Below are 21,753 nucleotides of genomic sequence, written 5' to 3'. Positions count from 1 at the left end.
ATTAAAAGAAAAATAAGTAACGTCAGGTGCCTGTGTTTGTATCCTATAAAAGGGAAAAAAATTAACACAGTTTAAGAGAAATAAGATTTTCTTGAATCCAGCCCTATAAACAAATGCTAAGTAGCATGATATGAAATAAGAAGTGATTTCTGGTATTTTATAATGATAGCAAAAGCCTTTTACTCTATGTATTATAGATTACATGACGGAAATAGAAGTCTTAGACAAAATATACCAAATAAGTATAAAAATCATGACAATTTCTCTGAATGAATGGATACCTATCGTTTTTTAACCTAAAATATATTTATTGATTAATTTGAGATTAGAAAACGCATTGCTGATATTTCAATTCGCTATTTCTGCAAAAATATTGGAGAATTGACAATTTTTCCTGTTTAATATGATAAACTTTAATCTTTAACTTTACAGAAATACCGTGGATCCATTGTCATTTTTTTTTTGTGGATTCAGAGATACTTTTATGAGTGTTTTTGATTATGTAACTGCTTATTGTATAAACCTGAGGATCGGACTACCTTAAAGTCAGATACACATGACACACGTGTAGCAGACATCATTTATAACATTGTTGTTTCTCGATCAAAAGTCCGTGATCGAGAGGTCGTGAGTTCGAATCTCGGCCGCGACTGACCTATATAAGTCGAAAAAATGGGTATCAACTTTCCCTTTCTCCATGCGCTCGGCACTCTATGAGAGGATTATATGTACAGGAAAAAGAGAGTGTGACAGAGGGTGGAGGGGCTACGATACAAGTAATTTTTAGAAATACAAGTTTACCTTAAGAATTTCCATCCCTAATAGGACCTTATTCTCTACCCTTTAATGGCCATCAAGTGCATAATACTCTGATATTCAAATTAAAGCATTTTATAATAGGTTGAATTTTTTTCATCGCTTGTCAGTTGTAAGGATCATATGATCGTCAAGGTAAACTAACAAAAAAAAAAAAATTTAACCCTTTAATCAGCTGTAAGCATATGTTTAGTGTAACATAATATATAATATCAATTTTAAAAACATATACAACAAGAGGCCCAGGGGCCACAGCGCTCACCTGAGCACATCGGCTAGGAAAAAGCACATATCAGATCAGAACTGAAAGTTTACTGAGGTGATGGTGGGGGGAGGGGGGGGGGCCTGAATTTTTACCCCCCAGGGATTCATGATTTGAACTAGAATCTACACTACCTTAGGATGATTCCATATAAATATCAATAATCATGGCTTTGAAGTACTTGAAAAGAAGATTTTAGATATATTAGTTTCCCAATATATCCCTATGTAAAACTTGTGTCGGCCATTTTGGCCCCGTCCTAGCCCCGGGGGTCATGATTTGAACAAACTTGAATCTACACTACCTCAGGATGATTCCACATGAGTTTCATCTTTCCTATCCCAGTGGTTCTTGAGAAGAAGAATTTTTAAGATTTTTCCTATATATTCCTATGTAAAACTTGGGTCGGCCATTTTAGCCCCACCCTAGCCCTGGGGCTCATGATTTGAACAAACTTGAATTTACACTACCTCAGGATGATTCCACATGAGTTTTATCTTTCCTGTTCTAGTGGTTCTTGAGAAGATTTTAAAGATTTTTCTTATATATTCCTATGTAAAACTAGGGTCGGCCATTTTGGCCCCGCCCTTGCCCCGGGGGTCATGATTTGAACAAACCTGAATCTATACTACATGAGGATGATTCCACATGAGTTTCATCTTTCCTGGCCCAGTGGTTCTGGAGAAGAAGATTTTTAAAGATTTTTCCTATATATTCCTTTGTAAAAATTGGGTCGGCCATTTTGGCCCCACCCTTGCCCTGGGGGTCATGATTTGAACAAACTTGAATCTACACTATCTGAGGATGATTCCATGTGAGTTTTATCTTTCCTGGCCCAGTGGTTCTGGAGAAGAAGATTTTTTAAAAATGCCATTAATTTTTAACAAATTCATGATTATCTCCCCTTGGAAAAGGGCGTGGCCCTTCATTTGAACAATCTTGAATCCCCTTTACCCAAGGATACTATGTGCCAAGTTTGGTTGAAATTGGCCCAGTGGTTCTTGAGAAGAAGATGAAAATGTGAAAAGTTTACGACGACGACGACGACAACGACGACAACAACAACGACAACAACGACGACGACAGACAACGGACAGATTGTGATCAGAAAAGCTCACTTGAGCCTTTGGCTCAGGTGAGCTAAAAAGCTAAATTCAAGTCAATAAGCTTCAAGACTTTGACAGACGTACATTATTGTAAGAGTTGTAAACCTATCAAACAAACGGAATTATTCTTGATTTTTTGTACTCATGCATCATACAACATCTTCACAACCTCACATAAATCAGAGAAACGATATCAAAAAACCTTGACATTGTGAAGATGACATCACAAAAGCTTTATGGAAAGGATTATAATTAAGAATCTCTAGGATTATTATTATTATTATTATTCATAAATGTTTCTTTCAAAGTGTCATAATTACATTATAAAACCCAGAATGGCAAAGTTTTATTTTGATATTCCTCATTTTCAATTAAACGTGCCATAAGAGAAATAAATGCAATAAAAGTGTTTTTATTTCATATACTCTTTTGCTCTGCCTGTTTATAAATATCAATTGTGTATATTCTAAAAAGCACTTAAATAATGTAGACTAAGTCTTAAAAAAGTCATGTACAAAAATTTTTGTATTATGAACAAAAGAAATACATGTAAATGTAGCTACAATGTATAATGACAAATGTTGAATATCCATATATATTACGTATACATTTTGCAAATCTGTGAATATCTTTCAAAAAGCTCAAAATCACGACCCGTCACGAATTTTCTCGTACGCTCTGGCGACCTGTAAAATTATTATTTCATCGAACATTTTCCCCACAATCGACATTGCACAGGGCAACCCTTCACTAAATCCAGCGTTAATAGAAAGGGCAGGGTGTCCAGTTGAGTTAAATGGGGCTGTGTTTTTCACCATTCCTAACAGTAATTTTAACGTTTCTGAAAAAAAAAACACATTCAACAAGTTGATGTTAATATATATGAAAATTCATAAAAATTATGAAAATTGTTATAAAAAAAATTTAAATATTTTGATTGCTTTTCATTTCCTCACATCAAAGACAAAAAAAACCTATGTAGTGTGTCTAATGCATGGACTTTATATGCACCTTGAGTTGAGTTACTTGTCGTAGGGAGTTTAAACGGCTTCCCCGGAAGTGTGGGCATTATCATGACGTTATAATCCTTAAGAATTCTGTTGTATTCCCTAGTCAAAAGTTGGACCAAGTTCTGTGCCCTGGCATAAAATTTGTTTTGATAATTTCTCTGCATATACTCGGAAAACAACATGACTGCTTTGATCGGTAGGGGGCAGTCAAATGGGCAGAGATTATAAGCCCCGGCCAGGGCTTCCTGTTGTGAGAGGTCGTAGGTTCCTTTCCAGTTATATCCGTGACCTACGATATAACAAGGTCACATGAATATTTTTGTAACATTCAGGAAACAATAATTTAATATTCTTGTTATATCAAGTTTTAATCATAACTTTAAAGTTCACTAGTATTCACTAAACCTTTACCGTTTCCTTTCACCATAGTGTTATATGTCCCCTCAAAAGCAATCGGTGTCCAGATTGCTTTACCTGTATGAAATATAGCCATGTAAAAAAAGTAGCAAAATATCTGTATAAATTGGAAAAAAAATATTTTCATCATACAAAGTAGATTTCATTTTAGTTAGGACAAAATGATAAATAACTATTCGTCTAATTTAAAAGTAAATCAGCGTTTCCAGATTTTCTATAATTTAGGAAGTGTGGTGGCGGATCCAAACCTACTACATGTAACAGTGACCAAATCATAAAAACACATGCTCTTACATTCTATGAGGGATCAAAAAGAAATTACAATCGTAGTTTCTTTTATACAAGCAAGGTAATGGAAAAATGCTAAGTAATACTAACAGCATACAATGTAATAGAAAACTAGAGGTACATGTACTGTGAGCAAAGAGCTCACTAAATGATACCCCCCTCCCGCGCCGACTCCCATACCATTATAAAGGCAAAGTCCATGTTTTCTTCTGGTAGACTAGAAACTAGAGATACTGTAAGCAATGAGCTCACTAACTGATACCCCCCGCCTCCCATAATGTCCATGTTGTGCTATATTGTTTTATGGTTACGTGTAAAGAAGAATAAATCGTGGTATCTAATGTTATTCAGAAGCCGCCATATCTCACGTCGTAGGTAAGAATATAATGGCAATGTCCATGTTTTGCTATGGGAAACCCAAAATGCGTGTCGGATCAAAAAGTAACATAGGAGGTCACAATAGCAATATGTAATAAAGATTCTGTGAAAGTTTCATTGAATTTCACTCAGTGGTAAAAGAGGAGTTGCGGATAAGAGATGGATACCCCAAAGTGTAACAGACAGACGGACCGACGGACATACCGATTATTACATACCCTCTTACTTTTCAAGTGGTGGGTATAATAAATGTCAGATCAAAAAATAAAATAGGAGGTGCACAATGTCATTATGTAATAAAAAATTTGTGAAAGTATCATTAAATTTTATTCAATGGTATAGGAGTTGCTGATAAGAGATGGGCACCCTTCAATATTATAGAAAGAATGGCAGTGTTTATGTTTTACTCTAGGAAAATCGAAATACGAGTCCTACCAAAAAATAAAATAGCAGGTGCACAATGGCTATATGTAACAAAGATTCTGTGAAAATCTCATTAAAATTCATTCTGAGGTATAAGAAGAGTTGCGGATAAGAGATGGGTACTCCAAAGCGTAACAAACGGACGGACGTACACCTAGACGGACGGACAGACATCCTGATCACTATCAACCCTCCCACTTTTCAAGCCGGGGTATAAAAAATGTACCTGAATCGTACCATCTTTATGGAATTAAAGGTGGATGCAAAATAAAAGATGGAAATCATACCATCATTGTGAATTGGGAGGGAAACTTCTGTGACTTCCGCTCCCGCCTCCTTCAGTCTATAAGCCGCTCCATTTACAGTCTTCGCTACGTCTTCCTCTACCTCCTCAAAACCCTCTTTCAAAATGGCTATGTTCTTCCCCTTTATTCCATCGCCAAACTGAATTCAAATGATGGAGTGTTTTTTAATGATTTATCATAGCCATTACATCACACACTCGAGAAACACTTCTGACTTCTATGCATTTGATAATCTGGATGATAAAATTTAGCACATGATACGACATTGAAGAGTTAGCTAAACATGGAAATTGCCGTATCTGATGATGACCTAACGGTCGATCTTGAGCCGAGTGAAAAGCATCTCTAACTCAATGTTTATTTTGCTTTTTAAAAAACTTATAGGAGAGGTCCATAACTTCCTGGAATTGTCAACAGACTTCTTTAGCAAGTAAATTAACATATTACCCAATAACATTGAAAATCACAGATACTTCGACGAACCCCTAATTACATCCCCTCCCTCTTTTCCAGATCCACTCCATTATTCCAAAAAGAACAAAAAAAAGGCACTGGTTTTCTTACCAGTTTAGAATAGGGATGCGTCTGCATTGCAGGAAACTGGCGCGGATCATTACCATCAACATAACCAGCAATTAAAAAAGAACATTAAAATCGATTCACTTTTATCATAAAAACAACCAGTTTAGAGTATGGAGGTGTCGGCATTGTAGGAAACTGGCGCGGATCATTACCATCATCATAACCAGCAATCACCTGTTGAAAAAAATACATTAAAAATTTAAAATCGATTGACCTATATCATACAAACAACAATGTTAAGTAGTCTTCTCCACAGACCTTTGGATCGCTTTCAAATATCTTGAGATGTTAAATTACATCCCAATTTTTATTCAAAAGTCGGATTAAAGCGATCCAAAGTCCTGTGGTTGCTTAACACACCTCTAACAGTGTAGCACAATCTTCCACTGTCCTGGCCATTGGTCCCGTGTGGTCAATAGTGATTTCTATGGGCATTATTCCGGTAAATGGTACCAAACCATAGGTAGGTTTGAGGCCTACAATTCCATACCAACCTGATGGAATACGAATAGATCCGCCTTGGTCCCCGCCAATTGCCACGTCGACTTCCTTTCTTGCAACCTTAATATCAGAAGGTAACTTATTGATAATTAAAGACATGATAGTAAATGTATAATAATAATGATAATAATAATAATACTTTATTTAAAGAGGGTAACCCGATTAGTGCAATTCACTAGTCTTCCTCAGGGCCCTCTATACATGGATAGTACAATTACTCAGTATGTATACAATAGTACAATAATCAGAAAAATTACAAGTATATTACATACGTGAATTACATTTGGAAAAAAAAGAGAAAAAGAAAGTATATATATACAATGTATTATCAAAACATAAAAACAAGTTACTAATTAGGAAATGTTGGGTCCATTGATGATAATTTTTTCTACATTTTTACGAAAAGATAGTATAGTTGGGGGAAAAGGTACATGTAGAGGTAATTTGTTCCATAAATGAACGCCTGAATATTGAAAAGAATTTTTAAACAGATTTGTTTGATACTTTGGTAGACTAAGGTTATAATTGGATTCAGAACGTAAAATATAATTATTGGAGGAAATAAATTCGAATGAGTCTCTCAGATAATCAGGTGTCATATCATGAAGTGTTTTATAAAGCAGTATGTATTTATGAAAATCTATTAATTCATATATAGTCAGCCAACCAAGTTTCACAAATAATGGTTGTGATGGAGCATCTGGTGCCACATCTAATATAATTCTTGCTGCTCTTTTTTGTAATTTAAAAATTCTTTCTATGCCAGCACCTGGAGCATTGCCCCATCATCAAGGACTTGCAAACAGAATCAATATGACTAATACAGCGCAATGAATGGTCAATATGTACTCCCAGGAGTTTTTCTGATTCAACATTTTTGAGAACTTTGTCTGATACACACAAATCTAATTTTGAAGATGTTAACTTAGATTTTCTATGCTGAGTTCCCATTAGCATACATTTTGTCTTCTCAATATTCAACACCATTTGATTTCTAGAACACCAGTCTTCAATCTCACACAAATCGACATTTAGGGCATTTTCAATAGAATGCACATTATTATGATATGTATGTAAAGTTGCATCATCAGCAAACAAATCAATATCTGTATTATTTAAGGAATGACTCTAATTCTTGGCCATATTATCGAGTATAATCTGGTTTGGGTCAGTTTACGCGTTAGCGGTTTATAAAGCGTTAACTGTACCAAACCAGATTATACTCGATAATATGGCCAAGAATTAAAGTCATTCCTTATAATTTAATTTTAAAATAATTAAACAACTTTTGATGTAAAATTGTGTTGCTTTTTATCAGTTCAAATTTACCGCGCAATAATACAACCGTAGTAACGGAAGTGATTTGAAGCGAGGGGAGGTAATAACTGATACATAGATCTAGCAGCCATGATGTTTGTTTACATGAGGTAAGAACGAGTAATTGTTTAAAGTTGAAGGTAAATTTATTAAATCTGAAATTTTCCATGGATTCCGAGGACTGGAAATGAGGGGATTGCATGGATATAATGAATAAGCTCGTCGTCAAGGGGGTGTGTCCCCATACCAAACCAGATCATACAAAATGTTTTGCGTTCCTTTTTGGAAATCAACCAATGAGAGGCGAGAATACAAACAAAATTAAATTATTTACATGTAGAGGAAGATCATTTATGTACAGTAAAAATAAAAGTGGCCCTAAAATAGAACCTTGTGGCACACCTGCTGTGATGGGCATGAATTTAGAGGAATAAGTACCTAATTTTACACATTGTGTTCTGGAGCTTAAATAGGAATAAAACCATTTAATTGACATTTGGTCAAAGTGATACAACTTAAGTTTATGTATCAGAATATCGTGATTGACTAAATCGAACGCTTTACTAAAGTCTAGAAAAGTTATCCCTACAAGATTTCCTTGATCCATCGCTTGTAACCAATTGTCTGTTAGTTTTGTTAATGTACTGGTTATTCTCCAAAATGTACTAGTTAATGTACTAGTTATTCTCCAAAACAATATCCCCTATTCCCATTCGCCCATTTCCTCATCTCTTTTTTTAAATGTTGGCATCTATATATACATTTACTGTCCTTATTTCTAAAGAGTTGGAGTTCGGGAGGGTATGCAGTTTTAACCAATCTTAAACTCCATTCTCAGGCATGAAAAATTGCATGTTTCTCTCCGGGATGTATATTCGTGTCTTATAACTTCTTCATAACGATATGATGCACAATTTTTACGCTTTAGCTACTTAAAATTACCAAGGAAGCAGACCCAGAACTTGATCCGCCCGCGCACCTCGTTGGATCGAACGGGTTTTTGACTGGTCCGGTTACTGATGTAGCACTGTTTCCAGAGAAACACAGGTCTTCACAAACCGCTTTACCCAGAATTCTACCACCTAAAACAAACGTGTAGAAATAATACTGAAATGGATTATTTTGTTGTTGAAAATTTTCCTTTCTCTGCGAACTACAATGTATAACCTCTCTCTCCCTCTCTCAACATACCTGCATCCAATATCCGTGTCACAATTGTGGCATCTCTGTCGGGAACGAACCCCTCCAGTATTTTACTTCCGTTCATCATGGGAACCCCCGCCACACACACATTGTCTTTGATTGCTACAGTTTTTCCCGCCAAAAGTCCCTTATCGGCTCCTTTGATGTCGCATCGGTAATACCTTGATGATGTAAATTAAAATATTTCCAAAAATTACTTTGAAAAGGTGTTAGGACTCTTCGTAACTGTGTCTTAAAGAAATGTTTAAATATTTGATTCATTATTAATATGTTCTTCAACATACTCTCACCAAGAATCGTCTTTGGTTTCCCAGTACCCCGGCGTCCTTGGGTATTTAACTGTTGGGGTTGGAGAGACAAGTTCGTAAACCCTCTAATAATCCTTGCAGAGATCTCCACAGAAATCTAAAACATGAATTGACTCCTCGTATTATTCAAGCCTCAAAGTATAACATGCATAATACTATAAACGGGTTCGGGGGCAAAGACTTCTTTTAATTGAATCTCCCTCCGACCAAAATGGTCGTCCTTCTGTTTCCAACCAGGATGATTGCACTTTTAGTCGATGAATATACAGACCTTTGCGATCTCCAAACAACTTTAAAAGGTAATCAGAGTAGTCTTACAAAATAGCCTTTAACAGTGATAAAAATTTGGGCCAGCTGCCGGAAGACGGGTGTTTTGCTTACAAAATAAGAGAAGATGGAATAATGGCTGCCACTTATGACACCCAGGGAGAACTGGATGCAAACACAGACGCATAATATAGTCATGTAAGTGAAAGCAGCAACTTATGAGAGAAGCTACATATAGTTCTCGCATAATCTGCTATCGAGTAATGACTTCTGTAGAAAAAAATGTACCGCCAATTATGTAGCCGGAGATGTCATAAGCTGAAAAGATATGTTCGTCAATGGCAGACCATTACTCTTTGATGAAAGATATTCATCCTTGAGCGGATAGCTAGAAACGAAAGGACTTGCACCTTGGCTAAGTTCAATTTATTCGAAGTTAGAACCTGATATCACTTACGTGGATGACTACTTTGAAACATTAAAAAAATCATCGACCTCCCCAGTACAGGATGTTTCTCCAACTTAAACTACAGATGAAAGGCCCTGTTACCGTGACTTTTTCTTCATGAACTTCTTAATTTGGGTACAGGGCGTGGACACCGACCAGAGATCCCAGAGTTATTTTTGTACTATGCACTGTAACTAAGTTAAACTACAGCCCTCGGCGCTGATTGCTACTCCTACAAAGTAAGGGCCTTGGTTAACGTCCCTACGCTCCTTATATACCTCGGACGCGCCGCCAAGTCGAAAGTCTCTCGTCTTGAACCTTTAGGTGCTGAAGTAGGCGGATTGCATCCTCTTAAACTGGGTATGAGGCTGATACCAACTATAAACTATAACTACCACAATCACTCAGCAAATCAAAATAGCCCGTAGAGAGTTGCAGTGGATTGGCCATACCCTCCGTAAACTACATGTAGAGGGAGGGAGACATTACACGCCATGTACTTGAATAGAACCCCAAGGCAAACGTCGAGTTGGGCGTCCCAGGACAACTTAGTGAAGGTCAAGTGAAGAGGAAATCAGACAGTGTGGACATAGATGGGAACAATTGAAAACGGCTGCTCAAAACAGAGTCTGATGGAGGACTGTTCCACCAGGAACGAAAGGAACCAAGATGATGATGATCGATGGCCTGCTGGGTATTTCTACCGTTTTTATTTAGTGCTAAATTCATACTAAAATGAGAAGAAATGCACTATTTTTTTCTATTATATTTAATTGACACGATTGACTTGTACCATATAAGCCGCTGGTTTCCTCTCTTGTGAGTTTCAGTCTGAGATCATCAGCAATTGTTTTGATTTCATCTTCAGATATCCGAGCTATCGCAGGACTCTTTTGAAAGTCTGTTAAGAAAGACGTTTGTATAATATATTAAAGATTTATGTATTGCTAAAACCATAAACAGGGGATACGGATGATCCTAAACCACCATACGTATACCTTTTAAAATTTCTTCGTTAAGGGCTCCCCAATTTTCTAGATCTCACGATTATCATCTCATACGTACCAAAAATCAAATAACTGGATGCACAAATTATTATTCAAGAGTAAAGGTCAAGGCCGAAGAAATTATAGTTTGGACTTTCAGTTGAATTGGCGTTTGAAACATCACACCAATTTGCATAATCTTAAACATATAGTCACAAACGTAAACCAGATGAAAGGAAAATCGGGTGAATTTACCAAGTTTTATTGGTGCAAAAATCGGTTCCAGCGATCTGATTGCATCATCTATATGTCTCGATACTAGCCAACTTCAAAGTCCAAACTGTCGGAACATTCGAGTTACACTGTTTCTAATCTGATTTTTGAACGCCTCGAAATTCTGCTTTACAGCGGGGAGTGTCCTATTTTAATAAGAGTGCACCGATTCAAACACAATTCAATAGAATAAATTCAAAGCAGAGAGATCCACATCTCATGGTAAATTGAGAAAACGTGCAATATAACATTTCGTTTTCACGACACATCATCTCGCTCTTTCGGCACTAGTCTAGCCAAATTCAAAGTCCAAACTGTCTGGACATTCAGGTAACACTGTTTTCTAACCTGATTTTCGAATTCTGCTGTACAGCGACTGACAAAGATCCGATTTTAACGCGATTCAAATTAAAGGCAGAGTTAAAAAAAGGACATGCTAGTATTTTTCTTTACTTAAAGAGACATGGACAAATTTTCAGCTGCAAATTTTCAAATTTATTTTTCCATTTTTTATGTTTACAAATACTTAACTGAGCTAGTTTTAATGATGATCAAAAATTTGAATTTCAGTTGTCAAGATACAAGACAGATTTAGAGCTCGAGATCCAAACCATTGTTACATATATATGTAAACAAGGCCCGTGCCATAATTTCATTAACATAGGTTAAATATTCAAGTATATGTTCGTTCAAAGCATTTTTTTCAATAGAGAAGTAAATTCTAAATATGATTAGGCAGTTTCTAGACATTTGCTGTATTTTCATTTTGTTATGAATATGACATTTTCTAAACATACTATAGTAAACGAGCCTTGTTTACATTATGAAGAATTTGAAGTTCTGTATCTCTTTTGCAAATCAACAAAATTTATGATGTAGAAATTTTTGCTGAACATTTGAATTGCCTTAATAATTAAGGAATTGTAAACATGAATAAAGTGCCCCGCCACAGCATGATACGCCCGTCAAATATTGTTCAATAATCATAAATTGGTTAGGATGCAAGAAAATCAGGTAGCCATGATTAACAGATTGACACAGATTTCAATTATCTATTTTCCATTTCTTATTATACATCTCTAAGAGGCTTACAGTGTAGGGATTGATTATAACAAATAATACTAGTGAGACATGACTGCAATTTGTAGCAAATATATAAAAATTGAAATTTAATTATTTTTTTTCAATTAACACATGTATAATTAGTTTTAATCATATTGTACAATACTAATTTAGTTTTAATCATACACTAAAACATCAATTTGTTTTAATTAATTACACCAATTGAAAGATCTTTATCTGGACTAGCCATCAAGAACTCTTAATTAACACAACAACTAAGAGGCCATTTCTTTTTGCCCAACTCCCAAGAGATGAATTAAGATAACTACTGCACCAGATCTAGAGGTGCTCTTGCTCCTGACAATAAACTCATTAATTTCTCTCTAATTTGACATGCAAATTACTGCTATCAAAATTCTTCTTGACCAGTGCTTGATAATTAAGCCCATGGGACAAACTGAATTCCTCTCAAAGCATAAACATTTGTTACAGATTGCTGTAAAGTATATAATAAAAAAATAAGTTTTTACTTAATTTAATGTTTTTTAAGAGGCATTCTCTGTAATGATTTGAAATTTTATATAGGAGCTGTGGCACGCCTAGTCTCAGAGTTTCTCCAAACTCTCTATGATAAAAGTCATTGATACCCTAAACTTAAATCAGGCAAAAATTGGTTGCTATGTTTTATAGTTACCATGGCAACATGTCTTTAAGTTCGAAAAATGGCATTTTTTAACATGTTTAGAGCCCCATAGTTAACATTTGCGGCAAAGCAAACAATTGGAAATGACTGTTTCCAAAAGTTGAAGGTCAGATGTCTCAAATGCATGATAAACATGTTTGGTAAATCAGCTATTACATACGTTACTATGGTAACAAAGTATTCAAAAGTAAAAAAAAATATTCATTGAATTATATAAAGTCATACACGTAAAAATAAAAAGCAATTATAGGATGAAATAAGACCAAATAATAGAAAAAAGAGCCTTGAAACATATACCAAGAACAAAATATGATATTTCATTTTGGTTGGCAATGGTTGCCAAGGTTTTTACACCACGGAGAGCCTTCAAAGTAACACTCTGTTTGTTTAAATCTGATCCTATCTTTTAAAAAAGCACATTTCCTCATAACTAATGATCAATTTTTAAAGATGTTGGTGTGCTCCTAGTTTTCCCATTTGAAAAAAATCAGATTAGATTCTTTAAATAGAGTGTTGCTATGGAGATAAGCAGAAAATATATGCTTAAAAACCTGAAAAATATTTTCTTTCCTTGGATACGTACCCTTAAATGTAGATTCCCAAAACTTTTATGATTGATATTTATTAACAGCTAACCTGACTTTTGATTTTGACTATCATCCAATCTCTAAGTGGATGCAAGAAGTTGGCATACAGGGTTTAATATTGATATAAAGTTCACAAAATCGAACATTTTCCCTTCTTGGTTACCATAGCAACAATGTTGTTTTCTTCATCAACTTTTATCAATATATGATATTCAACTTCAGTTCTAACAGATAAGTACTATTCAAGCTGAGTCCTATAATTTGTTTCTTGATTATATGGCAATTTAATTCTTAATGCAGTGAAAAATAATTCACTTTTAAGAACTGGTACTTTGTTTCCATGGTAACACTACAAAGTAGCAATTTTACCCAATTTTTCTTATGGTTTTGGTGTTGCAAGGTCCTAAGGATGCATATTTGCCAGTCTTGAATTTTCATGTTTTTCCTCAAAATAGTAGCATTAACCCAATCTTAGTTACTGGTTTTGCATAGTTACACTGTGTTACCATGGCAACCATAAAATTTATTTATAAAATGATATTGCTTATACTTATATACTTAAGGTCAAACATTTTCATTGTTTTTCTTAAGTCGATGATTGAGTTTTAGCATGTAAAACCTACCATTAGTGAATATGGAGTGTTTTTTAGCATATTTCAGCATTTTAAATGTATTCCAAATGTACCCTTGGTTACCACTTACTTAGAGATATATTCTAAACAGTTTTTTAACAGTATAAGTGACATCAAGGTGTCATGTTTTTGTTAGAATGGTTTGTTTGCTTTTTCTAGTTTTTATTAAGCCAAAGTCAGGATTTAAAGTGGCTGAAAATCTCGATTTTTCAAACTTTTCCGGCTGTTGCCATAGCAACCGAGACACTTAGCAACGAAATTTTGTTTGATATTTGTTTCTGGTGTTAAGTACTAAGCATGGATGAAGTTTCATCAAAATCGGTGACCATGCGTGGCAACGAAGTTTAAGTGGTTACAGAGAATGGCTATTAATAAGGATACAACTTAATTTTTACATTTTTTAGGATTATGAAATTTAAAATTTAAAAGACATAGTTTTTTTTAAAAAATTCATTTTAATTAAAGGTCACAGTGACCTTGAAATAGGCCGTAACACACCTTCTACTTTAGATGTATACTTCTGCTAAGTATGAAAGCTCTAGGTCTAATAGTTTTCTAGTTATGAGCCGGACAGGATTTTTCCATATATTGCTATAGCATCTTTGTTGCAAATATATAAAAATTGAAATTTAATTTTTTTTTTAATGAACACATATATAATTAGTTTTAATCATATTATACAATACTAATTTAGTTTTAATCATACACTAAAACATCAATTTGTTTTAATTTCATTACACCTATTGAAAGATCTTTATCTTGACTAGCCATCAAGAACTCTTAATTAGCACAAGCAACTATGAGGCCATTTCGTTTTGCCCAACTCCCAAGAGATGAATTAAGATAACTACTGCACCAGATCTAGAGGTGCTCTTAGCTCCTGACAATAAACTCATTAATTTCTCTCTAATTTGACATGCAAATTTCTGCTATCAAAATTCTTCTTGACTAGTGCTTGATAATTAAGCCCATGGGGCAAACTGAATTCCTCTCAAAGCATAAACATTTGTTACAGATTGCTGTAAAGTATATAAAGAAAAAACAAGTTTTTACTTAATTTAACGTTTTTTAATAAGCATACAACTATATTTTTACATTTTTTAGGACTATGAAATTTAGAATTTAAAAGACTTAGTTTTTTAAAAAAATTCACTATAATTAAAGGTCACAGTGACCTTGAAATAGGCCGCGACACACCTTCTACTTTAGATGTATACTTTTGCCAAGTTTGAAAGCTCTACGTCTAATAGTTTTCTAGTTATGAGCCGGACAGGATTTTTCCATATTTGGCTATAGCATCTTTATTAAAGGTCAGAGCGACCTACTTTTTGTGCGCGACACACCGTCTACCCAAGAAGTATGAGTTGACAAAGGTTCATTCTCTATAAGGCCATTTTCCGGCCTACGATAAAATCACTTTAAAATGTGATTTTATATAACTATAATCATTCTAGTTCATGATTTTGATGTTTGTTTATCAACATCGATCATCTAAGTCACGTGATTTAGAAATAAAAAATGGCCGTCAGTTAAAGAAAAATTGAGGGTGGGTCTATTCAAATCAAGTTTCTATGCATATTTCTGAATGTAAATGATCAAAATTTGTTTATTTATGTCGGAAATACATCAGACATAAGTAATGAATTGGAAGATTTTATAAATTTAAGGTTCAAGATATTTTTTATGACAAGAATTCCGATGCATCCACATTTTGCATATTTTGAACGTAAATCTTTACGAAATTCACACTGTATGATGCTGAAAAAAGTTTGATTAGTATTTTATTAATAGTAATATATCATATATAATTATATTATAATTGTATATCGTTTCTATAGATGTGTTACTTATTTTACGCATAAAATAACCATTTTAGAAATGAGGTTTCTGAGTTTCTATTGACCTATAAAAGTTATGTATCAAATGTTGAAAGCACTGAATGGATTTTGACTGTGATTAATTAAAACTGAAATAGTAATTAAGAAAAGAAGTTCAACAATTGCAAAAAATAAAGAATTAACAGCATAAAAAAAACATCAATGCAAGTACATGTTGACTATCCAAATGCATGTAAATAGTCAATACATATACATGTAACTCAGAGCGGTTGCATTAAAATATACATCTCTAAGTGAAATGAAATATCGTCGTAAAACGGCTTTGCTTTTATTCAATTACTCGTGTTGCACGATATATTTATTTAAAAATGCCATTTAAACTTGATGTATTTACATATATAAAAGTTGAGACCCCCCCCCCACCGTTTCTAACTTCACAACATAAAAATGGAGTAGAATTTTAACAGTTCCTTCAACTATGCATATCAAAAGTTTTTGATATACTAGTATACGGACTTAAGATTCTACAACATCCCAGGTACAAAATGGACCCTAAGGGTTTGATGCTCCTTTCCCACTCTTGAAACCTGTGGGTTAAATTCAGTCTCCTTCCTAGTGCAGCGTCAAAAACTTGTTTTACACAGATAGTGACAGTTCCCTACCTAAGTCTTTAGCCTTTAAAGTGAGTATCATGGGTCTTTAGGATATTATCTTTTTAAACAAGAGGCCCATGGGCCTTATAGGTCACCTGTCAGTGAGCATTATGCAACAACTTTCCAGTGATTGAATTTGATTCATGTTTTAAGCCAGACGCTATGGCATACACAATTTTAATGGCATCATTGATCATCATAACTATACACTTAGCAGTTGCTTAGTTTGGTTACTTAATACCCATAGGCAAGGCAGAGGAACAAAAAATGCATTTCAACTAATCAGTAATATTCAGCAATAATCAGTAGTGCCCCTACCACACATGAACCCCTGACCCTTAGGCCTAGATCCACACATTGCACACTTTTTGAAAAGGCATCCTTGCTTTTCAAATATATTTGATTAATACCAAGGAGCAGATTTCAAACAATTCATTCATTTTTAGTCTATAAGTACAGCCCCCCCCCCCCCTCTATAGTACCCCTGACTCTGGGGCCTTGAAATTCACAATTCTGGAAGAATGGGTCTTGGTTCATAACTATATAGGTAGTTCAACTGCTTAATACCCAGGAGCAGAGAAGAAAATTTTCAAAGAATTCATGAATTTTCACTATATTGATTAATAGAGCCCTGCCCTAACACCAGAACCCCTCACCCTGAGGTCCTAAAATTCACAATTTTGGCAGAGACACTCTCGCTCATTATAACTATGCACTTAGTTAGTTTATTTAATACCTAGGAGCAGAGAAGAAGACTTTCAAAGAATTCATGTATTTTCACTATATAATCAATAGAGCCCCCCCCCCCCCATCTAACACAAGAACCTGATCCTGGGGCTTTAAAATTCAAAATTTTAGTAGAGGCACTCTTGCTCATTATTATAACTATGCACTTAGTTAGTTTATTTAATACCTAGGAGCAGAGAATAAGACTTTCAAAGAATTCATGTATTTTCACTATATAAGATGTGGAAGATGAGATACACTCACTGATTGAATATCCATTATATAAACATGATAGAGATGACTTTTTTAATATTATTGCGAAAAGTAATGAAAATTTCTATACTTTAACAAATAAAGAAAAATTTTTATGGATTATGTCTAATGAAAATGACATGTTGCTTATCAAGCTGGGTAATTTTTTAATCAATATCTTTAAAATAAGAAATAGCAAATTATGCAATTGTTAAACAAAGAAACAAATAAATACAAAAGAGAAATAATGTTTATACTCTAAAAAAAAAAAAAGCTTTATATTTACAGTATGTTGATTATATATGTCGTAATCCCCAACTGCTGTATCATCATTTATCTTTTGTTAGTTGCTACTATCAATTTTGAATTTCTTCTTGTATATTTTTTCTTATTACTTGTATGCCCTGATGGGCCATAAATTGGTATTAATAAATCTTATCTTATCTTATAATCAATAGAGCCCCCCTCCCTAACACAAGAACCCCTGACCCGAGGGCCATGAATTTCATAATTATGGTAGAAGTACTCATGCTTATCAAAATGATGCACTTATTTAATCTATTTAATAACCAGGAGCAGAGAAGAAGATTTTCAAAGAATTCATGTATTTTCACTATATAATCAATAGAGCACCCCCCCCCCAACACCAGAACCCCTGACCCTGGAGCCCTAAAATTCACAATTGTGGTAAAGGCACTCTTACTCATCATAACTATGAACTTAGTTAGTTTATTTAATACCTAGGAGCAGAGAAGAAGATTTTCAAAGAATTCATGTATTTTCACTATATAATCAATAGAGCCCCCCTCCCCCAACACCAGAACCCCTGACCCTGGGGCCCTAAAATTCACAATTGTGGTAGAGACACTCTTGCTCATCATAACTATGCACTTAGTTAGTTTATTTAATACCTAGGAGCAGAGAAGAAGATTTTCAAAGAATTCATGTATTTTCACTATATAATCAATAGAGCCCCCACCCCCCCCAACACCAGAACCTCTGACCCTGGAGCCCTAAAATTCACAATTTTGGTAGAGACACTCCTGCTCATCATAACTATGCACTTAGTTAGTCTATTTAATATCCAGGATCAGAGAAGAAGATTTTCAAAGAATTCATGTATTTTCACTATATAATCAATAGAGCCCCACCCTAACACCAGAACCCCTGACCCTGGGGCCATAAAATTCACAATTTTGGTAGAGGCACTCTTCCTCATCATAACTATGTACGTAGTTTGTTTATTTAATAACCAGGAGCAGAGAAGAAGATTTTCAAAGAAATAATGCATTTTCACTATATACTTATTTAGCCCCGCCCTAGAACTAGAACCCCTGACCCCAGGGCCATGAATTTCACAATTTTGGTAGAGGACTCAATGCTGATTACAATCATGCAAACAGTTTGACTGCTTGATGTCCAGGAGTAAAGAAGAAGATTTTTAAAGATTGCATTAATTTAGTGGTTTTGGCCCCACCCCTCAGGCCCCAGGGGGGGCAGGGATCATGAAATTCACAATTTTTGTTCCCCTTCACCCATAGATGCTTTGTGCCAAATTTGGTTGAAATTGGTTCAGTAGTTGCAGAGAAGAAGCTGAAAATGTTCAAATGTTAACGCACAACGCACGACGCACAACGCACGACGACGGACGAAAACAGATAGCAATAGGTCACCTGAGTTTACTCAGGTGACCTAAAAAGGTCCCGTCCCGCGTTAGGCGTTGGTCAGTAATGCAACTGTGCATAAACACTTGACCTTAAGTGGATGATCTCTTTATCTGGTTGAAAAATCCTTAAATGGGGTAAAGCAACATTCAATTATAAATTACATATTACATATAGGAATCCCTCTCCTCCTTACCATTTTATTTTTTTAGACAGGACTACTGTTCTCGTAACTTATATCGATGCTATCAAAGAAGTGTGATGAATAGATTGAGTCCTCTCTATAAACCCATGCAGTTAACAAAATATGGATCACATGTTACTAGTACGGAAGTGTCCATATAAAAATTATGTGTGTACCCATAGGAAAAAAGTCTATAACATAAATAAGAAATGCATTTTACCGCTTCAACAAAGATGGCTTTTATCATTTCTAGAAGATATACAGTACTCATTAGGAAATACAAAGAATATATGCAATACTGATAATGGAATTCAAACAAGTAGCATAGAAAGATAAACTAAACTATCATTATAAATATAAAAGATAACTCATATTCACACCTTACAGTCTATAAAAGTTTTTATTTCTTAATATTTTAAGACATTTCAATGAAACGTCTCCACTTGTAATTTCAGTCCTTTGATTTTAAATTTTTTAAGTAAAAATTTCACATTTATTTTTAGTAAATATGCATACCTAATATAAGTCTTAGTAAATCATCAGAAAATTGTACTCTAACCAAAAGTTCATAAAAAGAAATAATCTACATAAGCTGATATTCATCATTGTGAGTAGTCAGCTTTTTCTGCAAATATCGTAAAAATGAAGCGAAAAGTTTTTATTTGGATGTCATAACCACCTTTAACCAAACTCATAATTTGGTAGTCACTTTTTATGTTTATTAGAAATTTACATGCAAATTTTGGTGTTGGTTAAAGGTGGTTATGACATGCGTATGAGTTATCTTACACAGCCACCCTCTTGAGTTTTCCCATTACTCTAATGCTAATACGGACCGACAGTAGCTTACTTTGTGACCCTATATCATTAAAAATACTATTGTATCATTAACCAACCAATATTTATCATTAAATTGGAACATAAGCCTAGTGATTCATGCAATTTTTAAGGGAAAAAATACTATCTGAAAATTTGATGTCATTGTAGGCCGCAAAACGGCCTTATAGAGAATGATCCTTTGATAATCCTAGGCCTAATAGTATTCAAGTTATGAGCCGGACAGGAATGGACAGACGGACAGACGGACGGACGGACGGACACGAAGCCTATAACATAATACGTCCCGTCTTAAGACGGGCGTATAAAAATTGGTTTTTAAAAAAAATACAGAGTACATGTACCGTGGTAGGGCTAATGCCAGTAAAAAAACTAACGTAGAAATACAAATCAAGAGAATAATTCCCAAGAATAATAATAAGCTGATAGGTTAAGATCATTTACTGTTTAAGGGTGTTGCTTAAAAACGGTATTGTTTTTTTAAAAAAGCTTTTTTATAATTGGCCACAGCAGCGGCCGATCTATTTATGGTTGTGTTAGAAAGTGCACATGGGGAAATGGGACGTTTTTTTTTTTTTTTTTTTTTTTGTATAAGTTCAGTAAAATAATTTTTAAATGATACCATGTATGAAATCATGAGTAAAATATTTTAAGAACTTACTTTAAACTAAGTGTTAATTTTGTTATTATGTTTCAACATCATTATCATTTCTCATCAGGTAATTGATAATTGATGGTTATACAAAAAGAGTTTACAATAGGTAATCCCGGCTTGGGAGTGTGTAAATGTTTTTACCATATGTCAAACTTGAAAAATTAGTTAAAAGGCCGAAAGAAATGTTATTGAAATGCCTTTGCTAGTTTTACATATTTCTTATTATCTTAAAGTTATCTTGTAAAAATAAATATCTAGCCATATGCATCCAGCCTGTTTTCCATACATCTGAAACAAACAACATGGGATATAAGCTTTTAGCACAGTAAGTCAGATGCATCTTCCTAAGTCAAGGGTTTCTGATCCACTCCGCTCCCCAATTAAATTAGAAACCTTGGGAAGATGGTCAGACGATGGAAAGCACTATACGTACCAACTGAAGAACAAAAAAAAAAAAAAAAAAAAAAAAAAACGAAAAAAAAAAAAAAAAACAAACAAACAAACAAACAAACATACAAAACATTTTTTTCAAATTATATATGTTTCACCACAAGTATATACATGTACATGTACAATGTGTGATTCACAAAGTATATATTTTAAATTAATATTTTAGTCTCAACACTTACCTTTCTCTTCCTTGCCCGACATTTTTCATCGAATTTGGACGCACTTTAACGGTTTGTAAATAACTCCAACACTGTCAGACTGCAAGTTCTGGGTTATATGGAACTTGTTGGCTGGGGGTAAAATACTGAGTGGAGTAAAGAGGGATAGCGTTATGTAAAAGAACTTCTGTTACATACAGGTCCATCTCTAGCATCCTTGCCGCGTTTTGGATTTGTAAAAAGTTGAACAGGATACGAAAGAAATCAACACAGAAAAAAACATAATTATCATTTTAAGTATCGCATAAAGCAGCTGTTTTTAAGATAAAAGCCTATATGGTAAGATGATGTAATTTCACATTTTTATTTCTTAAACAATAAAATGCTTTCTTTGTTTGTTATTACTGGAATGAACGGAAGCAGCTGTTGCAGAAAAAATACATAACCCGCGTAAGCGGGTTA

At 34.3% G+C, this 21,753-nt stretch overlaps 1 pseudogene; it reads right to left on the bottom strand.

Annotated features, from left to right (window-relative positions):
• Positions 1 to 2,780: 2,780 nt before the first annotated feature.
• LOC134239466 (amidase-like) lies at positions 2,781 to 21,444 on the bottom strand (annotated as a pseudogene).
• Positions 21,445 to 21,753: the final 309 nt, after the last annotated feature.

Source organism: Saccostrea cucullata, unplaced genomic scaffold, assembly GCF_032062105.1.
Source record: "Saccostrea cucullata isolate Sc308-1 unplaced genomic scaffold, CSIRO_AGI_Scuc_v1 ctg991, whole genome shotgun sequence".
In the NCBI taxonomy this organism is placed as follows: domain Eukaryota; kingdom Metazoa; phylum Mollusca; class Bivalvia; order Ostreida; family Ostreidae; genus Saccostrea; species Saccostrea cuccullata.
The sequence above is the reverse complement of the archived record's forward strand: the minus strand, read 5'-3'. Positions and strand labels throughout refer to the sequence as shown.